The sequence below is a fragment of the Abramis brama genome (assembly GCF_963993115.1).
Source record: "Abramis brama genome assembly, chromosome: 9".
In the NCBI taxonomy this organism is placed as follows: Eukaryota; Metazoa; Chordata; class Actinopteri; order Cypriniformes; family Leuciscidae; genus Abramis; species Abramis brama.
The window spans coordinates 36,545,173-36,558,093 of NC_139971.1; the positions used below are offsets into that span (position 1 = coordinate 36,545,173).

Below are 12,921 nucleotides of genomic sequence, written 5' to 3' on the forward strand. Positions count from 1 at the left end.
ATACCTCTCTTGCTATATTACCATCCCCATTTGAGACACGATCACACTTGAGTTGATCACCTCCCAATTTACACATCTTTCTCTTCACCCATCCCTACCTGAATTCACCCAAAAATCTATATGGTTTAATATGAACAATTATCATACAGTATTATACATGTTTGGTATCATTTGAAATGTCTCAGTGCGACTGGTACAAAGGCCTCATTCCCACAGAAGTAAACCAAAAAGGTAATAAGGTGTGTAGAGTTTAGAGATATCTTGTTAACTGCTGTGGGTGTGCACAAAAATGTTACGTTAAATTCAGGTGTATGCAATTCCATGGGGGCTATACCAAAGTATCTTTGATTGTGTAAGCGTGAATGCGACCAATCTCAGGTATATAGAAATTACCTCTGTTTGGTGACCGAAGCTGGCGAGCTTGTGATCGTGAGACCCACGTTAAACAAGGTGTGAGGACCCTCTGAGCAACATAGCTTCCTAATATGAATAGGGCTGGGCAAAAAAATCGATTTTTCGATTAATCGTTTTTTAAAATGTGGTCGATTCAAAATCGATTCTCAAACGCCAAGAATCGATTTTTTTCCATCTTTATTTATCTATTACCCACTGTTCATATAGGCTTGCAAACTCAATTTTATAGCTAATGCTGTGAGATTTTATGTTAGTTTTATCTAAATCATAAAATAACCTCAATTAGTGCTGCACGTTTAATCATATCGCAATCGCGATGTCAAGCCTATACGCAATTAGGCTATATGACGCAAAATGCTGCGATTTTGTATGAAATAAACAAATCTGGGCTTTTAACGCAATGCAGCATCTGTTAATTTTTTGTCATCCTTTGGCTAGTGTTACATGATCCCGCTCTTATTCATGCAAATGCTTTTAAACCATTCATACGCGACAAGACAAAATAGATCTCGCTGCCTGTGAATGTCCTGACTGTGACACAGAAAAACTTGCGATGATATCGTGCGTGCGCACAAGACAGCCCAGAATAGAGTTATCTTTCGCGCTTGAACGAACAATAAAACACACAATAATGCCAAAATGTCTTTTTGTTGAGTATTTTCATAACATAAGAGCAGTCTTATGATGAACGTGAAGAGTTATGACTTGTGAGAGAATGAGGCGCGTGTGAGATCCGCGTCTCTGTCAACAGCGGCTGGTCTTAAAGGGACAGTACACAGTAGCCACTAATTATCTCTGTCGTTAAAGTTAATCAAATAACAAAGGGAACAGAGAAAAACACTCACTGCTCTTGACTAAAGAACTTTTTTAACTTTGATTAGTCTATATATAATTTATAATTAATGCAGCACAGACTGTTTGATAACTTTATTCAATTTATGTATATGGCCTAGCTGTTAGACAGGAAGGGCACAGATAAAAATTATATGCAATGTTTTTATATGGGTTTATGTGAGGATTGTTAACCTGTTTGATCAAGACATGTGACTGTTCTGACTTGTCCAATTTTCAGCATCAATTTTTCATCTTGCATCAAAATCCTGTCTATTCATTGTATGCATTTGAAATATAGAGTTGGGTTCTGTTTTAATACCCAAGTGTACCTAAAATAAAAAGAGTTTAATATACAGGTTTGTGACTCTTAATTTCTTTTTATTAATTAAACACTTGAAAACTTATGTTCACTTTTCTTTTCTTTTCTTTTTCTTTTTTTAATAAATATAGGATTTGTATTAAATATTCATTGAGTCGAATCGAAATCTAATTCAGAATCGAAATCGGAAAATCGAATCGAGAATCGAAATCGAAAATCGAATCGAGAATCGAAATCGAATCGATTTGAGAGCTTGCGAATCGAAATCGAATCGAATTGTAACATCTGAATCGATACCCAGCCCTAAATATGAATGGGTAAAATATAAGTAAAGAGTTAAATAGAACAATCAAATGTATTGCTAAACTATTATATAATTGACCAATCTAACCTAAATTCGATGTCGATATAAAATGGAGTCAGATAAAAGCTTAAATGGAATTAAATACTTTGCCACGCGGAAAGACAGTAACACGCAGAGACCTTCACCCGTTCTATCGGATGCCGTCTTTGGACCGATCCAGACGGGCTTACAAAGCAAACAAATTTTATTTTTAATAACCTTATTATTTATGCATAGTTTTCTACAGTTTGTGCAACTAACAGTTCTCAGGTTGAAAGATATACATTTGAAATAAACCACACATTGATGGCCTCATAAAAAAAAGTCACATTTTGTAAATGAATGGCCTATTCTTACTGGAGTGAAGTGCACATGTCAGGTTAAAAAAGCACTGTCTTTATATACCACACTAAGAGCTGCAACAATAATGGTGTTGAATCAAGCCTCCTGCAGCTTTTCAAAGTGCCCTTTTTTATAGGACAAGGACTCCCTTTCCTCTGGGCTTTCAGTCTACTCTAGAACAAGAGCACAGCCCCTCTTTGGAACATGCCATTTTCTCTCTCTTCTGAAACAAAGAGCTACATGTGGTTTATTCTTCTGATAGCCACTCTATAAGACCCTGTCTCTCTGACAGCTCTCTAGATTCAAGGTCTGAATTCGTGGTAATTGTTGTTCTTTTCCCTCTGTCTCCCATGTAAAGTGTGACCAGGTTGCTGTGGAAACACAGTTTAGTGTTTACCTCACAACAGAGACCAGCAAGAATCAGTGGCAGCAGAATATTCCTCTTTCACTTAAAGTATCTCTCCCGGAAGCGAATATAAAGGACATACAACGTTAAAGGATTTAAAGTAAGACTGCGCGCCACATCAAGCCAAACATTATGCTTCCAAGCAACCGCATAAGTGGAAAATTGACTGTACATGGCCATATTATCTATGATGCATCAGTTAGGAGAGCACATTTTAGAAGACTAGGGTTCATGTGTAAACTGTACGTATTGATGAACTCGAAACACTGAAGCGAATGTCTTGTTCCCTCTCGCTGTGCTCTTTGAGAACGTCCCTTCTTCCTTTGAGCATGATGCCTGTTACCTGGTTACTGCCAAGAGATTCTTGTTTTTAGCACGTGTCGTGCCTCATTGACGTCAGAAGAACTTTTTTTAACCCCCACCCCTTCTTTTTATCTCTCTCTCTCTCTCTCTCTCTCTCTCTCTCTCTCTCTCTCTCTCTCTCTCTCTCTCTCTCTCTCTCTCTCTCTCTCTCTCTCTCTCTCTCTCTCTCTTTCTCATTCTCATTCTCATTTTCTAGCAAAACTGATATTTTTCATTTAAAAACCAGGCCTTCTTCAAGAGGCTGAATTAAAAAAAAAAAAGACAAAGCAACAAAAGGCCCAGAGCGAGGTGGGTCTTTGGTAAACATTAGTCTCCAATGAGACTAATGAGGCAGGCTCTAATCTCAAGTGCTTGAACATAGATGCGCTGACTCTGAGCAAATAACCCTGGTGCTTATTCACAGAGGAAACAAGAGGGGGATGAAGCACGCTGCAAATGAATGACTAATTCTGAACTATCATTTTCACTCTCAGCTCACTGGATAAATACGCTGTTTCTCATCTGCGTATCGATACTGTTCAGTAAAACTGTACTTCATGTTTTATAAATGTTTATAAACTGGTAGATTTTCTATTCTATTCTTTTCTATTCTTTTTTTATTTACTGATGTTTATCTGTAGTTGTCTCCCTCACTGAAGTAATTTGTTACAATCTAGTAGTTCCTACAAAACACATACAGTAGCTGAAACTATTGTTTAGGCTTTCCAAGGAACATTAGGCAAATTGGTGCCCACAATATTTTCCTTGTACTGGCCTACAACCAGTTGCCTACATATAGTGACTATTGAACTGACTGTAAAAGTGTTAACTAGTGTTGAGACAAATGATACATTTGGCCCTTTTGAGATTATTGACTTTGAAAAACTCATATTGATTTGGAAACATTATGGAAATAGTTACATAGAAACTCAACCTGGTTCTAGGATCGCAATGATTTCAACCTTGAATCAGAGCTCCTACCATTTATTAAAGGCCAGTTTATCAACTGAACTAATTAAAGTGTTTAATCTGCTAATAGCTCAGTGTAATGAACAGAAATCAATAAAGCCATCCTTCCAGTCAAGCGAAATTAACTTACAACAAAACTTTAATTTGGATAGTTAATCCTGCGTAAACTGTTGGATTCTTTCTTGACATGAATGTATTTAGTTATGAATATTTAATTATTAGTTCTTCTTACCAACAATGAGATTATATATATATATATATATATATATATATATATATATATATATATATATATATATATATATATATATATACATATAATGAAATATATAAATTATTCTCATATTTTTATTGGTTGTTATTTCGATAGATCTATATATTGTTTGGTCATGCCTTGCCAATATATATATTTTTTAGTTTTGAGTAAATTTAGTTTAAAATGTTTTTGTTTTTCTTTATAACTGGTTATTTTTGAGGTGTCCATTGACTGCTTTTGCTTGTTTTATTTAACTTCACATGTCAGATGGCTGAATGAAAAAGAGTACAAGAGCAGCCACATCTGGCAGCTGTCTTCACCCTTGTGCTCTCTGTCCTTTTAAGTCCTGATAGGTGTGTCTATGACAGATCCATGCCTGCCCTCTCCTCTATAGGTTATCTAGGTCCTCTAGGAAAAAAGTCATATTGACAGACAAACAGAAAATATTTCTGAATACATCCCTGTATTCTCATAATATTTCTAACAAACTTACTGTATGTTTTGAGAGAAATGGACATGACAAAAACATTTTCGGGGCCGGTATTGGAATCAATAGAACTTTGCTTTTCATGGTATTGGTACTAGAATATCTCAATGGTCTCAATTAAGAGGCTTTCATTCATTTTCAATGCTTAGATGCAGAACATAGCAGTGTAATGGAAGCAAAAATGAAAACAATGAAGTGCCCAGTCTACTTGAACTTAACAAACCTCTCTCCTCCCTCCCTTCTTTTTCCTGGTTACCATCAGAACCATTCCCTAGATAGCAGGCGCAAAAGCTAATGGAAGTGTCCTCTTTGACTATTGATTACTCTCCAGTGGGAGGGGGAAAAGCATCTCCGACACGGGCAAACATGATTGAATGTAATTCAATAAGAGCAAAAATGGGGCCTTCTCTCTCTCTTTCTCTCTCTACCTCAGATACTGTTCCATGGTTCCCAGCTCAGCGATCTGGCACGTGTTTGCCAATTTCAGCCATGAATTATTCTCAGATGACGTAAGACCAAATAGCCTCTGTAATGATTTCAACACTGTTGAATGTGAAAGATCATGTTTACTTACTCCGGCATGATTTCTAATGTAGAGGAAGCAGGCAGTCCGGCAGTTTGGTGAAATTATTATTCGGCATTCAAAAACTGGCACATGCAGCGATTGTTATGCTTTCAATTAAAATTCTTTCAGTGATGTATTGTTTGTTCTTTGCAGGAGTGGGTTGAATTGATCTTAGTGGTGATGTGGACCGCCTGAGGAAGGATTTTAAATCAGTTGACACTGCTTATGGTTTGGTTTTTGCATATGCTTTGATTCATTGTAAAAACTTGGCGGATTTGACTTCAAAGAAAGTTTGCTGTATAACACATTCCCAAATGTGTCAAAGGGGTTAAGGTTTCGTGTTCCTAATTTTACAAAACTAATTTGTAATTGCAAAACAAGAAATGATTTGGGATGCAAGGGAAATGAAGAAATGCACACCTACTCTGTTTCTTCCTTTCCACTTGAATTAGTGTAAGGACAGCAACACAGCACAGAACACCCAATTTACTGAAGAGTAAAGTGATAACCTCTCCCATAATGCCCTCCCTTTTCATGGAAACCATTTTTTTCTCTATCTGAGTCATGTGTAGGAGGCTTGTCTTCTTCTTTCCATGAAAGACAAATGTGTACTCAAAGTAAAGTTTCATTGCAGTACTGCAGATCAGCCCAAACAATCATTATATGTATGTGCACTTCACTTAAAGGCTTATCGAGATTACAGACACTTGTAGGTGTATTTACAGCATCTGTATCTAGTGTCTTTTTAATCAAACAAAGCGTACTTAGCGTTTTTACGTGCGACTTGAACCTGAAACCACCGTGTTTTGTGAGTCCAGGAAATTATTTTGTTAACAGTTGATGACCTGAAAAATGGCAAAACCACGACCACCTTATATATAAATGCCTGTGTGAAACAGTCCACCACAAGCCCATAGGGCTGTTTGTTAAATATGTTTGCCAGCCCATTCGTCACCTCTGTGCCCCATCTTTTGACCTAACATACCACACAATGTGAGTATCAAGGCCGCGGTCAAGGCCAGTGGTTTTCAGGAGGCGAGGTACGTGAGGAGAGGTGCGCTCTCACAGATTGATGAGGCCTGCTCGGTGGCAGGGGTATAGAGTGTTACAGAACAGACGTCCTGCTGGCACGACCTACCCTCTCTGCTTTCTCCTCTCTGCCTTATCGGAACTCCTAATTGTCCTTATGAATATTTTAGAGGAGAGCAGGAATGGAGGGGTTCGGGGGGGGCTATTGTTTCAAGGGCTCTGATGGCTAATGATCCAGTCTGTGGGTCAAGACGGGTGGGAATGAAAGACAGGTAGTGAGAAAGAGAAAGACTATCGGGCTCGGGAGGAAATGGGTATTGGGGAAGGATGAGGAAAACGATTAATTTGTCTCATCGAAATCTCTCAACTCTTTCCTCCCTTTGTTCGTCATTAACTGTAATAGTTTTACTGTAGATGTGACTGTTAAATAGATGAGATCATTTATTTAGGCCAGTGGGATTGGAGAGCAACATCGTTGCAAGGAAACTTGAGCGATGACTTTGATATGCCTTCACCTCAATTTTGGTTTCAATTCCCAATCTGCTCTCATGTCTCAAAATACCCTTGATTGTGAAAGCGTTCCTTCCCTCACTGTGGCTGCTAATAGCTTGATCAAACCCGCCAGCCTACAGTCTACGAACATCTGCTTGTCTTTGTGGGAAACTATTGCTCCTGGAAGTGTAACACACTCTTACTAGCTAATATGAAATGGCGTATTCACATAAAAACAGCAATCTCAGCGGTCAACCAGCAGTATTTAACTATGGTACGTGGCGAAAGAGATGCACCCTACGTGAGAACGACTGTAGATTTTGTCGGGTGGGGAGGCGCATTTCGCAGTATGTTGTTTTTTTCTAAACAGCTGCGCAGAAATCATAATTACCGCTTACTGAAAACGAGCCCCCGCTGTCCAGCTTCCTCTGAGAGGAGCGCTCAGACAATAGCACAGAGGCAGGAAGGACACGCATGAGGTCACATCCTGGTTTTTGACTCGATAGCCCATAGAATGAGATCTGAAGTGCAGCACACTGAGACATTTCTTAGTATAGCCATATGCATTATTATAACGGCCGTTTTTTTCCATTATTGGTTTGTTATGTCATGTTGTTCTGATTGAATAGGCATCAGTGAGCATGTGAGGGACAAAGAAAGTGGAAGTGCAAGTTCCTTGTAATGATAGCTGACTATATTGAAAAATGGTGTAGGATTTACTTTGAAACAATTTTTACTCAGGAATTGCTAGTGTATTACACACATGAATTTAGTATGAAATTTTGAAGTAGAAAAGACTGAAATAGTATTTTCTTGTAAAACATACTCCAGTAATCTTTGTTTTATTTACAACTTAAAAAAAATGTTGTACAGTATTCCTCAACAGATAACATATTTTCCTACTGACTTCCTCTCTGCTCAAAGTTTTAAGGGTACTGCTCACTCTCCGCTTGGATAATCATGCTAAAACAAAATGCACTGGACACAGTGGTGATGTCATAAGGATTAGCATGCTGCTCAGTGTTGCTACAGGGACGACTCTGTAGGGCCAAAGATATGGAGATGCCTGCTAGAAATGAGGTTAGGACAGATTACAGTACACCAGTCACCCAGAGAGAAACCATGCCTCCATTTTGAATGCAACAATATATGATTGAGCATGTAAACATTACAGCAGATATGCTTTATCTAAGCTAAGATTATACAAAATTCTTTCCACATCTTTCTTTTATTCACTCTACTGCAGAGGTTGTGTTAAACCGAATATTTTCCTCCATTGACTGATTTTTTTTTAGCAGTGACAGAATAATCTGAAGGCTGCCCGTCATTTTGACAGTTTACACTGAGGGTGATGTATATTGGAACTTGTAACTGTAATTCCCACCCCTGTCCAGTTGGTGGTGAATGTGCTCCAGTGTGGCAGCAGAGCGTGGGTTCAGCCTCCAAAACAAAATTCTAATTGCCACGAGAAGTCGTCTCAAAGACGCAAACCGAATTTTATTTGGTAATACATTGGGCTGTTCATATTTGCCTGTTCAGGCACAAAAGGTTGTGTAATGGCCTCCGCTGTCACTGCCGGAGAAAAAAAAACGAACATTCATCTGCTTTGTGTGGTGTTGAACATGAAAAATGACGTGTTCATCTGTTCTCTTCGTAAATAAACAAACACCTAATGAAGCCTATATGCTCATGCTGTAAGTTAAAAATGAAAATGTGTATGAAAACAAAAGCTATTAAAAGTTTATTATTAAACTATGAAAAATGAAATGATGGGTGATAATGACAGCATTTTTATGACCCTGTCCGTCAAAATGACGGACAATGAGAAAGTCTAACGCAACCTCTGTTCCAGTCTCTTCTCCGCACACACACACACACAACTGCGTCACCGTACTGTATGATTTAATCAGAAATGGAGGATAAGCTCTCCACCCTCACTCCACCCATTACACAGCTCGCACTCTATCATCATCCTCCATTCTTTCTTCAGTTTTTCTTGCGGTTCTGCTTTATTTTGAATGCCAGGCCTACAATTTTCGTCTATATTTTAATCTTCCTTTTATCCATTTGCAGCACATAAGTCAAATACAAAAGACAGAACGGGGGTATGAGTGAAATGTTTTTTTCGAGGTATACTGTAAAGTTCAAAGATGCATTTTTCATTTACATTATTACAATCAACTTTGTGATTTTAGACAATATATTTAAACTTCAAAATAAATTGATTTGCAATAAATACATTAAAAGTTGAAAGTGTTCTTTGAGGTTGTGTTTAGGGGTAGGATTACAGGATAGAATATATAGTTTGTAGAGTATAAAAAGCATTATGTCTGGAAAGTCCCCATAAAACACCCAACAAACCCAACGTGTGTGTGTGTATATATGTGATTATCAACTAAAATTAGTTTTTTCCGTATTTAGCTTTTTTTTTGATTTATCGGATATTTTCTTGTTAGAAATGTAGCTTCCTCTTATTTTAGATTCAGATTACTTTGCGATCATCTCACGCTAACTTGTATGCTTCGGTATATAACCCTTCAAGAGCAACCCTTCAATCTCTTTAAGAGTGCATGTGCTTTAAAGAGTAAAAATTTGTTGACATAACCTTTATGGCTTTATGAATTTTAATATTGGAGCATCCCTAGCGGTACACACCTCCTGTTTGACATTTCTTGCAAATCATGTATTTTTTTTGTTAAACTTAATTCTAATTCTGCTTTCTTATTCAAGATGTTGTAAGTGTTTCACAGCATTTCTCTTTCCAGTAATCTTTCCAGTGGCTCATCAGAGAGTGTCTGAGTGAGAGAGGGAAGTTGTGTGTTACAGAAGAAGGCTTTTTAAACTGTTTGGTTTCTAAGTATGTCTCTCTATCCCTCTCTTTCGTTATTCAGTTCTCCTTTTATCTCAAACACATACACACAAACACTGAAATCCCTCACTACATAGTTATGTCGTGCTGGCTTTATGCCAGTCTCTAATTTTTTTGTGCTGATTGCCAAAGTTTATCAATACAGGTCTAGCTAGCGTTCTATTAAAAAATAATAATAATGGTACTAATATTGGCAGCTGTCCCACTGACTCAGAGCCATGCGGGACATGTTGAACAGATTACACAATATAAGTTTTCAGCTCCCTCTCCAGAACTGCTGACGCCAGCACTGCCCACTCTCCCTCTTTCACACACTCACGATCCAGTCTCACACGCACGTACACCGAATAAACCAGCCATCTCTAAACTCTAATAACAATATGAGTCCTTTCCCCCTGGCAAAATTTACTGTATTAGACAATATTAGAACATTAAATTAAGCAAATGTTTGTTCAGATGCTCAAAGCACATCTTTAATACCCAGAAAAATGCTGTCTAGAGGCATCTCACTAGATTTTCAAACACAGCCATCATCTCATCTGATGCTGTCTTTACAAAGAGTTTTTTTGCGAAGGTTGGAAGGATGCTGCATGCAGTCGTCACTTTGGCCTGTTGATGAGAGATCTTGTCAGCCATACACTTAAAGGTGTAATCAAGAATGCAAATTAGCCATCGTGATCAACCTCATGCCCCCATCTGTGCTTGTATTTAATGGATTCACGTGGATCGCTCATTGGCAGCATCTTTTATCTGCTGTAATGCAGCACTGACATGATGTGCCCTTCTATGGCCATGCTGACGTGCAGAGGCTGCTGATTGGCTGGATTGTAAGGTGAAGGGTCTGACAGGTGTTGGGGGAGAGGGACACCTGTTTGGACATGTGCTGATTTAGTGATCCATTTACTAGAGCTGCAGGCAGTGTCTGTGGGACACCCAAAACATGCCAAGCAATTTAAGAAGGACTTACCAGCGTGCCATCCCGGTCCTTCAGACTTTAAAGCACGGCATGGTGCATGTTGCAAATGTTAGCTCTTTTGCAAGACAAAGGGTGTATTAGTGTGATTGTGTTGCTTCCTTTTGTCAAACTGTTCATGATTGTGACTCAAGTACACACTGAAGCGAAATTCGGTTGTCAGTTCACCTTTTATTGCTTAATCGTATTCTGTACACAGAGTTCAGTTCATGGGAGTGACAACTGCATTCTACAACTGAATTAACTCCCGAAAAATTAATGTAGTGACAACTACGTTTAATGATATGCAGTGTTTATGGAACAACTAGTTGTTAATAACGTGTTTAAACACACATCAGAGGTGCTTTCATTCGTGTACAATTTAATATGGCATCTACTCTGATTAAGGTCTACTCTATAATGTAGTTCCATCACATTCCTTTGTTTGGAAATGTTGTTTTGCTCATCAGCATTGTGTGCCCATGAGGAGGCTGGTCTGGCGGCCAAGATTTCCACAGGGGCCCCTCCCTGCAGACTCAGGCCCCAGCGGACGGGTGTGTCCCTAGGGTTACTGTGGAAGTCAGCGGCCCTGCCCTGCTCACACAGACCTCGCTGCCCAGCTCCAGCCACAGCGCTTGCCACATAATGAGCAGGTTGGGACAATAATTTGCAGGTCCTGGTGGAATCTGTGGCACTCTGGGGGAGAAAGTGCATAGTTTCACTGGTAAACACAGTGTTTCAGAGATCCACATAGGGCCCTGTAAACAGGAAATGACCCGGGAAGAGAGAGTGAGAGCCACCTTCAGCACCACACTAACAGGCTTTATGGTTACAGATGGTCCCAGTAAAGCCATGGGGCTGAAGCTGTAAGTTGTATACCACTTGCATTTTTTTTTTTTTTTTGCTTAGACATTGCAGAGCAGTGCGCATTGTGCACATGTATAGATTGTTCCTGTGCATCTGTACGAATGCGTTGTGGTGTTTGACTTCACAGTGCTGAGCTCGGTTGCACATGTTGTTAGAGAAAGTAGATAAGGATCAACAAAGATCTCACTCTACAGTCACAGAAATACCAGAGGACAGCAGCTGCACTCTAAAGGCACTCTCTCACACACCCACACACGTACCTACACTCTCACACACATCGTGATGGAGACAACGACTAAGGGGCTTGTTAGTGTAGGGGCTTCACTTCCTTCAAAACATGACTTTTTCATCTGAAAGAACATGTGACCTCTGCTGCCAAACCACCGAGAGGTAGTCTTATTACAGGAGATCTATCTAGTAAGAAACACATGAGGGCATAAAATGAAGATTTCCCTTTTTGGCAACCTTCGCTGTCATCTTGTTGATGCAACTGGTCTGATTGGTAATGGAGAGTTTGAAAAAATAAAAGGTTAACAGTTTACTTAAACACAATATTCAGTGTATATTGCATTATGAAGGTATTCGTAATGCCATATACTGTAATTGCAAATGCATTATCTTCTCTTTCCATAAATTGTTTCATAAAATTATGAATTTACATTTAATTATATATGTTTTATTTACACAGATAAGTTATGTAATATTAAATTAATATTTTCCAAATCAATTATAATTCAGAATGGTGCATGAAATTGTGTGATGTATTTTATAAATGATCATTATCATTAGTTTTTGTACATACTTATAAAAGCTAACAAAAATATACAGTTGTTACCTTTGAAGGCAATAATGCATGATGGTATGTTAAATTATGTATTGTGATGATGCATTTTAATGCATTACACTCTTTTAAGGACCAGCTATAAATATATAATAAAATTCATTATACTGGCCTTAAGTAACATGTTAGCAATGGACAAAAGAAATACTTCTGCTCCTTCAGGGTAAAAACAATATTACATCAGGTGCTGTGCCCCTTGCACTTTCCTCTTAAAATAATCAGTCCTCTCCACACGTAAATGCTAGTGACCGGATATGATAATCCATTCAATTTGTACATTGCATTCACTCTGATAGGCTTCTGTGAGTGACAGGTGTGCTGAATTACAGTGAGAGAGCTTCTAAAGCGCTGCACTGTGGGATCCTCTTATGTGTGTGTGTCTTCCAGCTGGGTGGCTTATGATAACTGAAAGATAATGAAATATGCATCGCAACACACACATGCTGAGGGAAATGTATGTTCCTAAGGAAGAGAGCAAAGAGGAGAGAGGGAGAGAAACTCGGAGAGAGAGAAAAGACGATTTGGTTTTTTCCCAGCCTAATGTTTTTAAGGGAAAGGATAAGGAGTGACAATTCAATTTCCTCCCCAGGGGCT

At 38.6% G+C, this 12,921-nt stretch overlaps 1 protein-coding gene across 44 annotated transcripts in view; it reads left to right on the forward strand.

Moving 5' to 3' along the window:
• mef2aa (myocyte enhancer factor 2aa) overlaps nucleotides 1-12,921 on the forward strand; it is a 91,007-nt gene that overhangs the window by 54,202 nt on the left and 23,884 nt on the right. The window lies entirely within an intron of this gene.